Source organism: Rattus norvegicus, chromosome 7 (genome assembly GCF_036323735.1).
Source record: "Rattus norvegicus strain BN/NHsdMcwi chromosome 7, GRCr8, whole genome shotgun sequence".
NCBI classification, from domain to species: domain Eukaryota; kingdom Metazoa; phylum Chordata; class Mammalia; order Rodentia; family Muridae; genus Rattus; species Rattus norvegicus.
Genome location: NC_086025.1, coordinates 93,605,031 through 93,618,299, shown reverse-complemented (window position 1 = coordinate 93,618,299; position 13,269 = coordinate 93,605,031). Strand labels below are relative to the sequence as shown.

The 13,269-nt window shown below is 41.1% G+C and overlaps 1 long non-coding RNA gene across 2 annotated transcripts in view; it reads left to right on the top strand.

Moving 5' to 3' along the window:
- The window catches only part of LOC102552490 (uncharacterized), a 50,920-nt gene extending 38,977 nt beyond the window's left edge, over nucleotides 1-11,943 (top strand). For both annotated transcript variants that reach the window (XR_593549.4, XR_005487146.2), the window contains exons 2-3: nucleotides 403-488; nucleotides 9,959-11,943. This is a non-coding gene — a long non-coding RNA (uncharacterized LOC102552490). The remainder of the gene's footprint in view (nucleotides 1-402; nucleotides 489-9,958) is intronic.
- The last annotated feature ends 1,326 nt before the right edge of the window (nucleotides 11,944-13,269 follow it).

Sequence of the window (13,269 nt, the reverse complement as noted above, 5' to 3'; positions counted from 1 at the left end):
AAAAGGAAGAAGAAAAAGTTAATGGTTCACAACCACAGCAATCCTCAGATCACAATCGTGTTATTTATCTTATTACACACTGCTGATCAGTTCTGCAATGAGTAAGAACCCGTTAAAATGAATGAGATACCAGTGCCTCTGTCTGTGGCCCAAGCATCACTAACTATGGGGTCATGTTCAAATATATTCAAAGTACAGCTGCTTCTTGGGCTCACAAAATCAATCTGAGAACCACTTGAAAGAAATTTGTGGGATTTCTGGGCCAAGAGATAAAGAAAGAAAGTTTAAAAACTATAGAGAAAAAGGAAGAAAATGAAAATTTCATTTTTAGCTCTTCTTGTAAAATGTAGCCAAGCCTAACACTATATTTTATATTTTCTTATCTTGTTTTCCAAATTTTAGGCCTTCAAAGGAGGTGGATAATGAAAGAAAGAGCCTCAAATCCAAGCCAGCACGATCAGTGAACATCTGAGGGTAGAGTGTAAAATGTAAGCAATCTTTCTGTCTAGCCCATAGAATAATAATGTGGATTAAATGACAACAATAACAAAAACCTTCCCAGTAAACGTATAACCAATTGCATAGCTAGATGTCAATTTCTAATATGAATATATTGTTGCACAAACAATTTTCTATGGAGTAATTGGCACTTTAAAATTCTGTTTTCCTAAGTTTACATATAAATTATATAGATTTTTCTAAATGATTGTGAACCACAACTAAAACCATGAATTCATAAGAATAACAGAAACACTTTGGAAGCAAAAGTTTCTCCCAATGGCAATAACCTTAAAGTTTTCATCTCAGTCTGTTTATTTGGGGTGAAAGGGGAATTTTTCTAGCTGATTCAGAAAATTCAATACAAGGCTGAAACAATGGTGGTTTCTGTATGCCAAGGGATATTTGATAATAATGTTGGAAAGGTTTTTATTTTTCACTTGTTATAACCTAGTTGAGGATTAGGGATGAAACCACCAATTTCTAGTTAACAGTAGTCATGGAGACTGCTAAATAACCTACACAGTGCAGAACAGACTTCACATCAAAGAATTTTCTAGCCCAATATGCTAATAAGAAGAAATTTTGAGTAGAGAGGAAAAAAATTGTGCTATAGATATGGAACTAACAGAGAAATAGTGGAACACAATGGAGAGTCTTAGCATTGACTCTGGCATATGTAAAGACTGTCATAAAAATGTCTAATCATGTGTGTGTTTATATATAAATGCATGTATATTTGTATAAATATTAGAAGGGTATCAATTAGAGAGGGAGCTATAGGGGAAACCTGGAGGAAGTTGAAAGATGAATGGAAGCAGAAATGATGAAAATGCAGCATACTGTTTTACGAAATGCTCCAAGGAAAGTCTTACCAGTTTGATAGATTATTTAACAAAGACTTGTTCAATTATCTAATAGATTGAAAGGCATAGAGTTACGTATTTTACACACAACAAATAGATTCAATGTTTTTATAAAATAAAACAAAAACTGTAAGGAAAAAGAGTTTAGCTTTGAATAGAAAAGCTTCTAGAAGAGATGGTAATGCTGTGTACACTTTTAAGACCCACTTCTACTCCCAGTTACTGAGCACCACTCAGCCAGAAGAGGAAATTAAGAGCAGCATTCTTATTGTCCAAAAGACAGCAAGCCTCTGTCAGTTCTTGGAAGGATCACTCATGTGCAGAAAATAACACAATAACACATGAGAATACACACATGCATACACACATAATATATACTAGCTTATTTCACTACTTAATTTGTATTTTCCAAATAAGGACAGGTACTCAATCCATTCATGTGTCTTTCTCTGCTAGGAACTAGGAAACTATCCTTAGGAGTTTGTGCCTAATTATATTCCCTCTTGAAGACAAAAATAAAATTAATGATCTGAGTTATTTTCTAATACAATGGTTTCTTTTGATATAGCTGTTTAGTCCCTCTGTTTGATAGGCCTTTGAATTTCTTGTCTCTGTAAGCATAGCTGGGATAGAGGGTTAAGGGGTGCTCAGATATGTCCTTAAAGACTAAAATTCAGAATTGTTTTTGAAGCTATTTAGTTCCAAAGAGCTGTGTACAACCAACTAGGTTGTGAATATTTTCACTGAAGCTCTTTCTATTCTGTAGAAGTCCAGATGGACCTATAGCCAAGGTTACTCTTTGAGTATGAAGCCATCCTACCCCTGGATGCTCAGGTCCCATGGATAGTCCTGTACCTAAGGAGGCAATAACTGAAGCATAGGGCGGGGTCTCCTAGAAGATCATATCATCTACTGAGAAAGGCAGCAAAAGCCACAGCAGATAATGCACAAAGAGACAAGCAACAGGATATCACACTAGACAACACCCTATTGTTTAAAAAAACATCACTAACAGGGGGTGGAAACCACAAGTTTTAGGCTGTCAATTAGCAAATGTTATATAATCTTCCTTTGACAACAGCTTTTCTGTGAAAAGATCTCCCACCCAACTCCAACCCCAGTTTCATCCTTCAACGTTCTCATTACCTTCCAATATTTTTGTTTCACAAAATGTGCCCCTCTTTTGGTATCATTGAATTTTGCATATAATTCTGCCTGGGATTTCTTCCCGTGTTTTGGTTGCTTATTTTATATCCTATAGAGTAGAAAGCACAACTGTTCCCCAAAAGGTCTGCTGTGTATGATTTTAAATTATAGCTGACTGATAAATCTACATAGGCCAACAGAAGTTGGAATAGTTCAGAATTCACTGTTCTGATCTTGTTTTTTTTCTTTTATTGGATATGTTTTTATTTACATTTCAAATGTTATCCCCTTTCCCTGTTTCCCCTCCAGAAACCCGCTATCTCCCCCCTGCTTCTATGAGAGTGCTCCCCACCTACCCACCCACTCCCTCCCACCCTCTTGCCCTAACATCCTCTACACTGGGGCACAGAGCCTTGACAGGACCAAGGCCCTCTCCTCCCATTGATGCCCTACAAGGCTACCCTCTGCTACATATGCAGATGGAGCCATAGGCCCATCGGGTGTGCTCTTGGGATCATGGTTTAGCCCCTGGGAGCTCTGGAGGGTCTGGATGGTTGATATTGTTGTTCTTCCTATGGAGTTGCAAACCCCTTCAGCTCCTTCAGTCCTTTCTCTAACTCCTCCATAGATCTCACAGGATTGTGCCTAATAACATTCCCTTACAGAGGTGTGGGAGGAAATTACTGAGCTAGAAGCAACTCCCCTATGATCTGCCCATATGTTGCCCACAATCCTGTAGGTTGATTTTGACCATGCCACTGTAAACAACCCCAATTATATCCACTGGTTTGCCAAGATAGACATTAGAGGAAACATTTATTTTATCTGCCTTAAGCTCCCTGTGAAGAAATTGATGTTCAGCTCAAGATACTCCAAGACCAAGTTCTCAGCACAAAGAAAATTTATTTGTCCCAGAGGTACAAAGAACATGGATTAAGAAACAAGAACAGGAGATAGAGGATGAGAAAGAAATAGAAGGATATAAGGGACAGGGGAGGAATATTTGTCCTAGAGGGGAAAAGGATTGTGTCTGAAGAGAGGATATAGACCTGACCCATAGGCAAATGGCAGTTTAAAAGGTAAAAGGGGAAACTTCATGTTAGATTGAGGTGTTTAATTTTGATTAAACTAGGTTAATTAGGGCAGTCATGGGGAGTTTTTGATTGCTGGACTTCAATAGTTTGAAAGCTGGACCTTGGTAGTCAGCCTCAGGAGGTGGAAGTGGATAAATAAAAGAATGGACCTCAGTGGCCAGCTTTAAAAATTTAATCTAACATTTTTCAGCAAGCAAGAGGGAAGAAGGGGAAAGTCAAGGTCTGTCAGAGCCCTGTTTGCCATGCATTCCCCCTGTCCTTTCCCCCTTCCCCCTGTCTAGGAGAACAGGCATTTGTCCATGCCTCCCCAGGAAAAGGCCCACAACTGGTGAGATGATAATGCTGTGCTTACGTGGACCAGTTACAAAGGCACTAATGGTTGCTATGAAGTTAAACTCACTCCTCTGTTCTGCCTCTTTGCATCGCCTTTTAACAGCCTCAAGTGAAAGTCTTGTTTAAAAGCTTTTACATAGACTCACAGATGTATTCTCGTTGCCCAGTGATGAGCGCTTGTCCATGGGGAAACGAATTAACAATACTTTCCCTTCCAAGTTCATACACATAAAGAAATTATGGTTAGACATGAAAAGGAAAGCTAAAAACATGAACATGGCTCTGATAAAAATAAACTAAGTGCAATATGTTAGACTAAAAAGGTGTTCATTTAAATCCAACTTCCCAAACCATTTTTTAATTCTACTGATGTTTAAGACCACACTTCATCTCTCTACAATGCCGTGGAAAATGAATGAAGTAAGTTTTGGGGAGGAATTAGAGTAGGGTATCAGTACATAATTTTAATAATGAGAGAAACCTGTTTTCTTAACGCCCTGTCTGGGGGGAACTTTCAAGGTCGTTGCCTGTCACAAGCAGATGCAACCCAGGAAGGAAACAACTCATATGCTGTAAATCAGAGTTGGAAGCTATTAATGCTCTTCATGGAGCTTGCAAGGCAGGTTAACAAGGAGAAGTACATGATTCGTACAGAAATCCTTGGAATGGAGAAGGGAAATCACTGTGGATCCTTGACCCAGAGCTGGCTGTGCACGTGGTGAACATCTCTTCTGTAGCAGCAAGAATCCCTTGGTGCTAAAGGAAAGACACATACAATAAAACGTATCTGTGTAAATATTTAAATTAACTAAAATACTTTTAAAAGCTATTTGGATAAAAAAGGAAATCACAGGAATCATTAATACATTTCCAGTAATTATAATGGATGTACAACATTTCAAAGTGTTGGTGACACAGCTAAGCCACCAGTAGGGGATAATTTTACCACTAGATACTGAGGTTTAAATTTAAATAAAAAAAGTTCGCATCTTTATATACTTCTTCTTAAGATTTAGAAGAAAAATGGGCACAATAAACTCTAAGTAAATAGAAGCAAGGACACGATAAACCTTAATAATTAAACTAGCAAAGTCATATATAAATCTTTTTAGGAAATCAAAATGAATGCCAACACTAAACTTTTAAAAAGGATTACCAAACATTTTCAGACTACATCTGACACAGTACATGCCATGATTTATGCTACATATTAATTATCCCAATTTTTGACATATCTGACTTCATAAATGAACTTCAAAAAATCTACCATAAAACATCTAAAAATTCAACTGTCCAGTGATAGCACCTGAAGTAGTCTAGCTATTTGGTAAGCAAGTGAATGGAATATAAAAATCTTAACTGTCTTTATTTTGTTATTGTTGTTTTCCATTTTAATTAAATAATTCATTTATTTACTTTACATTCTGACTATGACCTCAGTTTTTTCCTCCCTCCTCTCCTTTCAGTCCTTTCCCTTTCCCTCCCCTTCTATCCACTCCTTTCCTGGTCCTCTTCAGAAAAGGGGAGGTGTCCCATGGATATCAACCTGCCTTGGCATATTAAGTTGTAGTAAAACTAGGTACATCTACCCCTCTTGAGGCTAGATGAGGCAGCCCAGTAGGGGCAAAGGGGTGCAAAGGCAGGCCACAGAGTCAGAGACAGCCCCTGCTCCCCACTCACACCCTGCTGATAGGAGTCCCACATGAAGACCAAGCTACACAACTGTTACATATGTGTAGAGGATCTAGGTCAGTCCCATGTATGCACTCTGGTTGGTGGCTCAAATTCTGTGAGCCCCTATGGGCCCAGTTAGTTGATTCTGTAGGTTTCTTTTGGTGTCCTTGACTTCTCTGGCTCCTGCAATCATTCCTCCACCTCTTCCAGAGGATTCCCCAGGCTCTGCCTAATGTCTGGCTGTGGGCTTCTACATCTGTTTCCATCAGTTCCTAGATGAAACCCCTCTGATGGTGATTATTCTAGGCTCCTTTCTGCAAGAAGAGAAGAACATCATTAACAGTGTCAGGAGTGGGCTTCCTCTCACGGCATGTGTCTCAAGGTGAAACGGGCATTGGCTGGCCATTCCCTCAATTTCTGCACTATCTTTACCCCTGTACATCTTGTAGACAGGACGAATTATAGATCAAATGTTTTGTGACTGGGTTGATATCTCAATCCCTCCGTTGGAGTCTGGCCTAGTTATAGATGATGTCTGGTTCAGGCTTTATACTCCACATTGCTAGGAGTCTTAGCTAGGGTCAACCTCGTAGATTCCTGGGAGTCTTCATTATCCTAGGTTTCTAGCTCATTACAGAGATTGCTTCCCCCACAACTAACTCTACTCATAATTAACTTTATTTTTTAAAAACTTGCAGAAAAAACACATTTTAATTAGTCTCATTTTAATTTTTTCATCATTTAAGAATTTTATATATGCATACAATGTGTTTTGATCAAATCCAAACTCCATTTCTTCATTTTAATTCCTTCCTTATTCACCTACCACTTTTCCTTCAGTGTGCTCCTTTTCAAAACCCATTGAGTGTACATAGGGCTCCCTAAATGTCCGTGGGTGTAAGACCATCTATTAGACTATGAGTAACCTCAGAGCCCACTTTCCTGAAAAGAGAAGACTCTCCTTTCCCCACCAGGTAATAACTCCACAGCTAGGGGTGGGATTTTGAGTTCCCCTCCCATCCATGCTGAAATCTTGACCGTATTAATCTCAAGCAGATGTTCATGAAATCACAGCCACTGGGAGTCCATAGTGTGTAAGAGCCTTTTTATGTCTAGGAAATACTTTTTGCAGTAGACACCCACTACTTCGAGCTTACTGTCCTATCATCCCTCCTCTATGACATCTCTCAGATTTGGGGTGAGGGGTGTGATATAGACATCACACTTAGAACTGACTACTCATAGTCTCTTATTCTCCTGTACCCTAACAAGTTGTAATTGTGATCTACTGAAAAAAAAAGACTTCTCTGATAAGAGATGCACCGATCTATAGGTATAAACATAAAAACATAGATAAAAATTTAATACTATGTCTCGTTAACAGAATAAGAATAGTAGGTTCTCCCCCAATGCCTAAAACGTATCTATCTGCGGATTTGGAGTCCAGTGCTAGACATGAGTTTCAGTTTGTGGATCAGGCTTTAAATACAATGGGAAAGATTTTGCCAACTCCCTTACTCTTCCTGTCGCTACTAAAGTAAGCATATCTTGCAAGATTGGTCTTTACTGTGCCTCACAGGATTCACAGCTGGGGAAGACTAGTCATTGTTTTTCTCCTTCAATAGAGTGTGTTGTACTTTCTATCACTAAGAAAGCTAGCCAGTAGGGAAGAAGCTTCCAGATCAGTACTAGCTTTATTTATCTATCTATCTCATGCTACTCAAGCATGTGATATCTTTACCAATAGGATCTTAGCATCAAGTTCTAGAGGAAAGCCAAGGTCAATAGCAATAGTCTGCAATTTGAGAGGAGTTTTGGTCCTGCATTGATCAACAACTTAAAAAGAGGAGCCAAGCACTGATGCACTGCCTCCCTCATTTCAGAGTAATTCCACTTAAACGTTTGTTTATGTATATGCAGATATCTTAAGGAAGATTCTACAGTACTGTTTTCCTATGACAGTTTCAAAAGTCTTTAGTGTCAGGCATTTCAGCTAAGACCATCCTCATTTGGGTCCTGGGAGCCTCTCACATCCCTGGTATCTGGGACTTTGTACAGGTTTCCCCTGTGCCCTACTCCCACACTGCTGCATATTTCTATTCATTCTCCTGGGCCTCTGGGCTTCTCTCCTGTCCCCCCACCCCCTGCCCCATACTTGATCCTGCCCCTTTTTTCCTCTCACCCAGATCTCTCCTTCCTTCTGCCTCTGGTGATTATTTTGTTCCTCCTTCTAAGTGGGATTGAATTAGTCACACGTGGGCCTTCCTTCTTGATAAGGTTCATATGGTCAGTGAGTTGTATCATGGGTATTCTGAACGTTTAGTGACTGTTAGAATGCCCTGGAAACTCATCTTGGTGAGTCATTTCATTGGCATCCTTGTTTGTGTGACGCCAGATTTCTGGCCAAAGGTTCACAAACAGATGGAAAGGGGAAGGATTATTATGTTCGAAATCTCATACTAGAACTGCAGCCATAGTTAGCACAGAGTAATGAAGTCTTTCTTCAACTCACAAAAGCCACTTTGCTCAACTCTCTCACCTCCCAGCACTGTCTTCTTTGACTGATTTAACCTATAAGTTTTCTTGGTACAGAGCTGAAGCATACTTGAGACAAGAAGACTATTTCCCACAGTTCGAACCATGGACTTTGCATTGGGAACTAGGGCAGGGTGAGGGGTGATCATAAGCCAAGTAAGATCAGTGGTAAACATGTTTAGATCAGAAGGGAGACAGAAACCACAGTTATCAAAAAAATAAAATAACAGGAGATCGCCCAGGAAGTGGTTTCAGGTGTTGGCACTTGAAAAGGTACATTGTGTTCTAGACCCTAAATAAGTTTAAAAACTAATTAAAGTTTTGAAAGTATGCAGAACGGGTAATGTGTTCTAAACCCTTTGTTTTTGTTATATATAAACTATGTTCATGTATGTTCCCTATCAGCAAAATCAGATATTATTTGCTTGTCCTTTTTAAATATAGCAAAGTCCCAGTTAGAGAGATGTTAAGAAACTCACTAAATTATCAGAGCTAATTTGTACTGAAATTGGGCTTTAGATTAAGCAATATGCTTTTAAAACCATTTCTCTTACTACTGCCCAACCCACCAACAATATCGAAGACATGATTACTATGGACATGAGCTCCTGGTTACATGGGCAGGCTGACCTGAAAAGCTCTTTAAGGAGTCAGGAACCGGGAGTGTGCATCCGAAGCCCCAACCTGGCTGAAAGAGTTGAGACTATGAGAGTCTGCAGTATCATTCCTCATGTTCTCCGTCCTAAAGTCTGTGTGGTTCTGAACTGAGCCAATTCTCTGAAAGTGAGTCACACCAGCATGGATTTATTAGCTGTCATAGACTAGCCGCATACAGTGGAGAGTGGGCTTCAGAGAGGTTGAGGTGAAGCTCCCAGAGTAAGTGTCTGTGATGAGACACCATGTAAGGCCTTGTCCTATCACTGCTCTTATGGAATTTACAGTCTGAAGAGAAAGACAAATATCAGTCATCGAACTGAAGGTGCAAGTGTGTAGCTGCATGGTGATCGAGGTGCTCTGAAGGAGAGGACCAGAGGTCTGTCTGTGTTGATGATACACAGAGGACCAGCTGCCTGGGACAGCAACAGTGTCTTGAGAAATATGTGCATGGCTGGGAGATATAAAATGAAAAAGGCGGTGGAGGTTTAAGTAGGTGGCACAGGAGAAGAGAGTTTTGAGCAGAATCAAGAACCTTTATTGAGGCAAAGGAGCACGAACTGATGGCTCGCACTATGGCCAGCTCCAAGGCAGGGAACAGGTGTGCAGTGAGTTAACAGGAAAAAGAAGGTGGACTAGACAGCCATTGATAGGACCACAGACTTTGTACAAAGCATACATGGAAGCCATGAAAGAAATTGTGCAAGTGTGTGACCTAAGCAAGGGGCACCCAATGCTCCTGAGGTGTGGCCAAATAGTGGATTTTGGATCCTTCCCGTCTCTGCCAATATCACTGCGTTCTCAGCAGAGTTCTGCCCACAGAAGCCCTCACCGAGCATCTGAGGCCTGGGAGAATGTGGACACCACACATATGCAACCCATTCCAGCAAAGCTTTCTCTTGCCATGTCTGAATCCCAACATGTTCCCAGTCTATAGGAAATAATCATCAGAGGCCTGATAGCAAATTAACCTACCCCATAAGCCTCTCTTCCTCCAAATTTGCAAAATAGTGTGGTGATATTAATTTATGATTTAAGGCAACATGTGTCCTGTGTCCAACACCACCTGCAGTTCTTGGTAAATAAGTAATAGGTGACAGCTTAATTTGTATTCAGTCCTCATTCATTTTGAACTCTGTTTTTCTCCAAATTCTGCAGAGAGAACATTCTAAGATCTCACTTTGTGAAAAGCAGACAGCTCATCATTACATCAGCCCAGTAGTCCACTAATGCATCATGCATGTGAGAGCAGCCAGTCTGAGGACTATGAGTTTCTCCAAGGAAGATCAAGGATAAGGATGTGCTGAAAGGAAGAAATGGTGACTTGTTTCCAGCATAATTTTACTGTACGCTTTCTTAAATAAGAGCATAAGTCCGATTGGGCTCAAAATGTTAAGACCATCCCTCCAAAAGACAAATGAATTGTCAATGTTCCTTTGTGAATATTCATTCGGTAAAATTATTTCTACATTTATGTACATTTTTATTTACACAATTTACCACTACAGAATCATTTCATAATACGTGTTCTGAATCAAAAGTAAATCAATAAAATTTAGTGTCTCCCTTCAAGGACATCATAGTGTACAACAAAGAGAAAACATTTATGTGAAGAATGGAAGAAATGGAGCAGAGGTGAGGACGAGGGATTTGAACTGAGTTGAAGTCTGTGCTCTGAATCCACCAACTATGATAGCAGGGTTGCCTTATTTGAAGTAGTGAGAACCCAAGAAGAGTATTTTCCCACCTACAGACTGAAGAATACTCTTCTCAACCTCCAAGTAAATAAACCACACTTAGCAATGCACTGAACGCTTTCATCTGCAAGAAAAAAGTTCCAGACTACTAGCCTTAGGCACATTGAAAGCATCATGGCACCATACCTTTGAGTCTTCTGTGTTAAAGATGTAGGCCATAGGAAGAATTCATTATGTGTACCACATAATGATGATCTCACAAAAGAAAAAAACTGCACTTAATGATATTTGGCTACATAGCGAGATGCCTGAATACTCTGGGGCTAGTAAAATCTGGCTCAGTTATTCTAACACAGTGGGCTGAAATACGCAACAGCTAGGGGGAAACAGGCTTCTAGGTGTGCAATAGCCGGTGACTGACATTGATCTGCACTGAATCTGAGCATAGGGAGCCTGACAAAATAGAACAGTGGAAGGTGGCAAACATATGAGAAAGGAGTATGGACTTAGTCGGTAGAGACACTTTAGAAGGTATCTGTCTTCATTTCATAACACGCCCAACAGCTGGAGGCCTACCTCTTCCTGGAAATAAAGGTTAACCCTACCCCTTTCTGAGGTCAACATGTCTGCACAGCCTTCTAGCTCAGGAGCACTTCTGGGTTACTTTTTTTAAGCATGTAAATTTCCTTATAATTATGGAATAGTCCTAACTCCCAATCTCACTCCAATTTGCCAATAAAAGGACAGCCCAGTTCACTAATTAGCAGGAGACTAAGTGGTAGAATTATTCTTATAAACCTATATCCATCCTAACTCTCCCTCACTTTGAGTATAAAAAGGGAGGCTAGGGAGAATTGTTAGTACTTGGGAGAGACACAGAGACATTGTGAACCCAGCCTGAAAAATCAATTAAGAAAAAGAAGACAGTTTGAGTGAGATTCTGGTTTTCCTCAGCAGTCAGTGAAGGGTACCCCTGTTATTGATAGACTGCTATGGGGCTGCTGTGCCTCCATGAGCTCATGTAGTCCAGTGCTGGCATCCTGGAAGTGTATAAGTTAATAATGATGCCCAGTAATGCTGCATACAAGATTTTTGACATCTTCACACTGGGACTAATAATCTCTTGCTTTTCTTAAAGCATTCCCAGTACCATGTTATTTTGGAACATACTACTCAAATCTGGAATGGTAGCACAGGCTGTTGTTTTCTAAATAATTCTCTGGTTTTAGATTCTGAATATCCTCATCTTCAAAACATTCTTAGCAGTGCTGGAGTCGAGTTCCAACACAAACTTGTCAATAATCTATGTGGGCTGCTTGACGCTTCATCCCAAACAAATACATAGTTCTGCAGTCAATACTTGTGGAGGTAAAACAAAATTAGTTTGTGATATGCCATCATTACTCAGTATTGTTTATAAGCAATAAAAATTTGGCTCAATAGAAACTGCTTGATACTGAAGTGTTTGGTATCATCTTTCTGTTATTCTCTGAAGTCATCAGAAGCAGTGTGACTGAAACACTTCAAGCAGGTACACATGTGCAAATATACACATTCATGCACACACAGAGACAGCCAGACAGATGAGACAGAGAGCAGGAGGAGGAGGGGAGAGGGAGGGGAGGGAGAGGGGCAGGGGGAGGGAGGGGAGAGGGAGAGGGGCAGGGGGAGGGAGAGGGACAGGGGGAGGGAGAGGGGCAGGGGGAGGGAGAGGAGGAGGGGAGGGGGAGGGAGGGGAGGGGGAGGGAGGGGAGGGAGAGGGATAGGGGAAGGGAGAGAAGGAGGGGAGGGGGAGGGAGGGGAGAGGGAGAGGGGCAGGGGGAGGAAGAGGGGCAGGGGGAGGGAGAGGAGGAGGGGAGGGGGAGGGAGGGGAGGGAGAGGGATAGGGGAAGGGAGAGAAGGAGGGGAGGGGGAGGGAGGGGAGAGGGAGAGGGGCAGGGGGAGGAAGAGGGGCAGGGGGAGGGAGAGGGGCAGGGAGAGGGAGAGGAGGAGGGGAGGGGGAGGAAGGGGAGAGGGAGAGGGAGAGTTCTCTTCCATCATGTGAGTTTTAGCAAACACGTCAACAAGACATTGGGTGACTTTTCATTGACTCTCCAAGTAAGCAAATACAGAGTCCTAGAAAATGTGCATTAGCTTTGATGGTTTAAAATTGGCCTTGCAATTGGCATGTCAGTTAGGAAATTTAATTAACTCCAAGAGTCTGTTTTTTCCAGGAGTAAAATTGATATGATAATAAGAGTTGCTGCAGGAAGGAAATCCTGGTACAGGTACAGGAGGTCACATAATAGAGTTCAGCTGAGATTCCTTCCTACAACTCACAAACCTGTGTCATCTTAAAGCTAAGCACTTCCCCAGTAATCACTCTCCATTGCCGGTTTGCCAAGCACTACATCTTCGTCTTAGAGACAATCCACAGGGGTTCAAGGTTTGGCTGGCTTTGTTCAATAATGGACAGATAAAATGAACCATTCCAGCACCGTAATGCCAGCTGGATCAACTTCAGCTTGTTGGAGGTGTTTCACTGCCAGAAAAGTGCTTTTCCAGAGAAACCACTCATCCCCACTATAAACTTTCTAGAACCATCTCCAATTCTGGGTCTTTGGATAGTTCTTCAGAGATCAGTGTCCTGCAGATATTGGGCAAGATGAAACTGAATTCTAGTAAGCATACTATGGTTTCAAGTCCAGTGCCTCCCCTTTGCTTTTTACCTGAATCACACCACTGCTGCACACAAGACGGGATGAAGGAAGTTACACCACAATAGAACTTTGC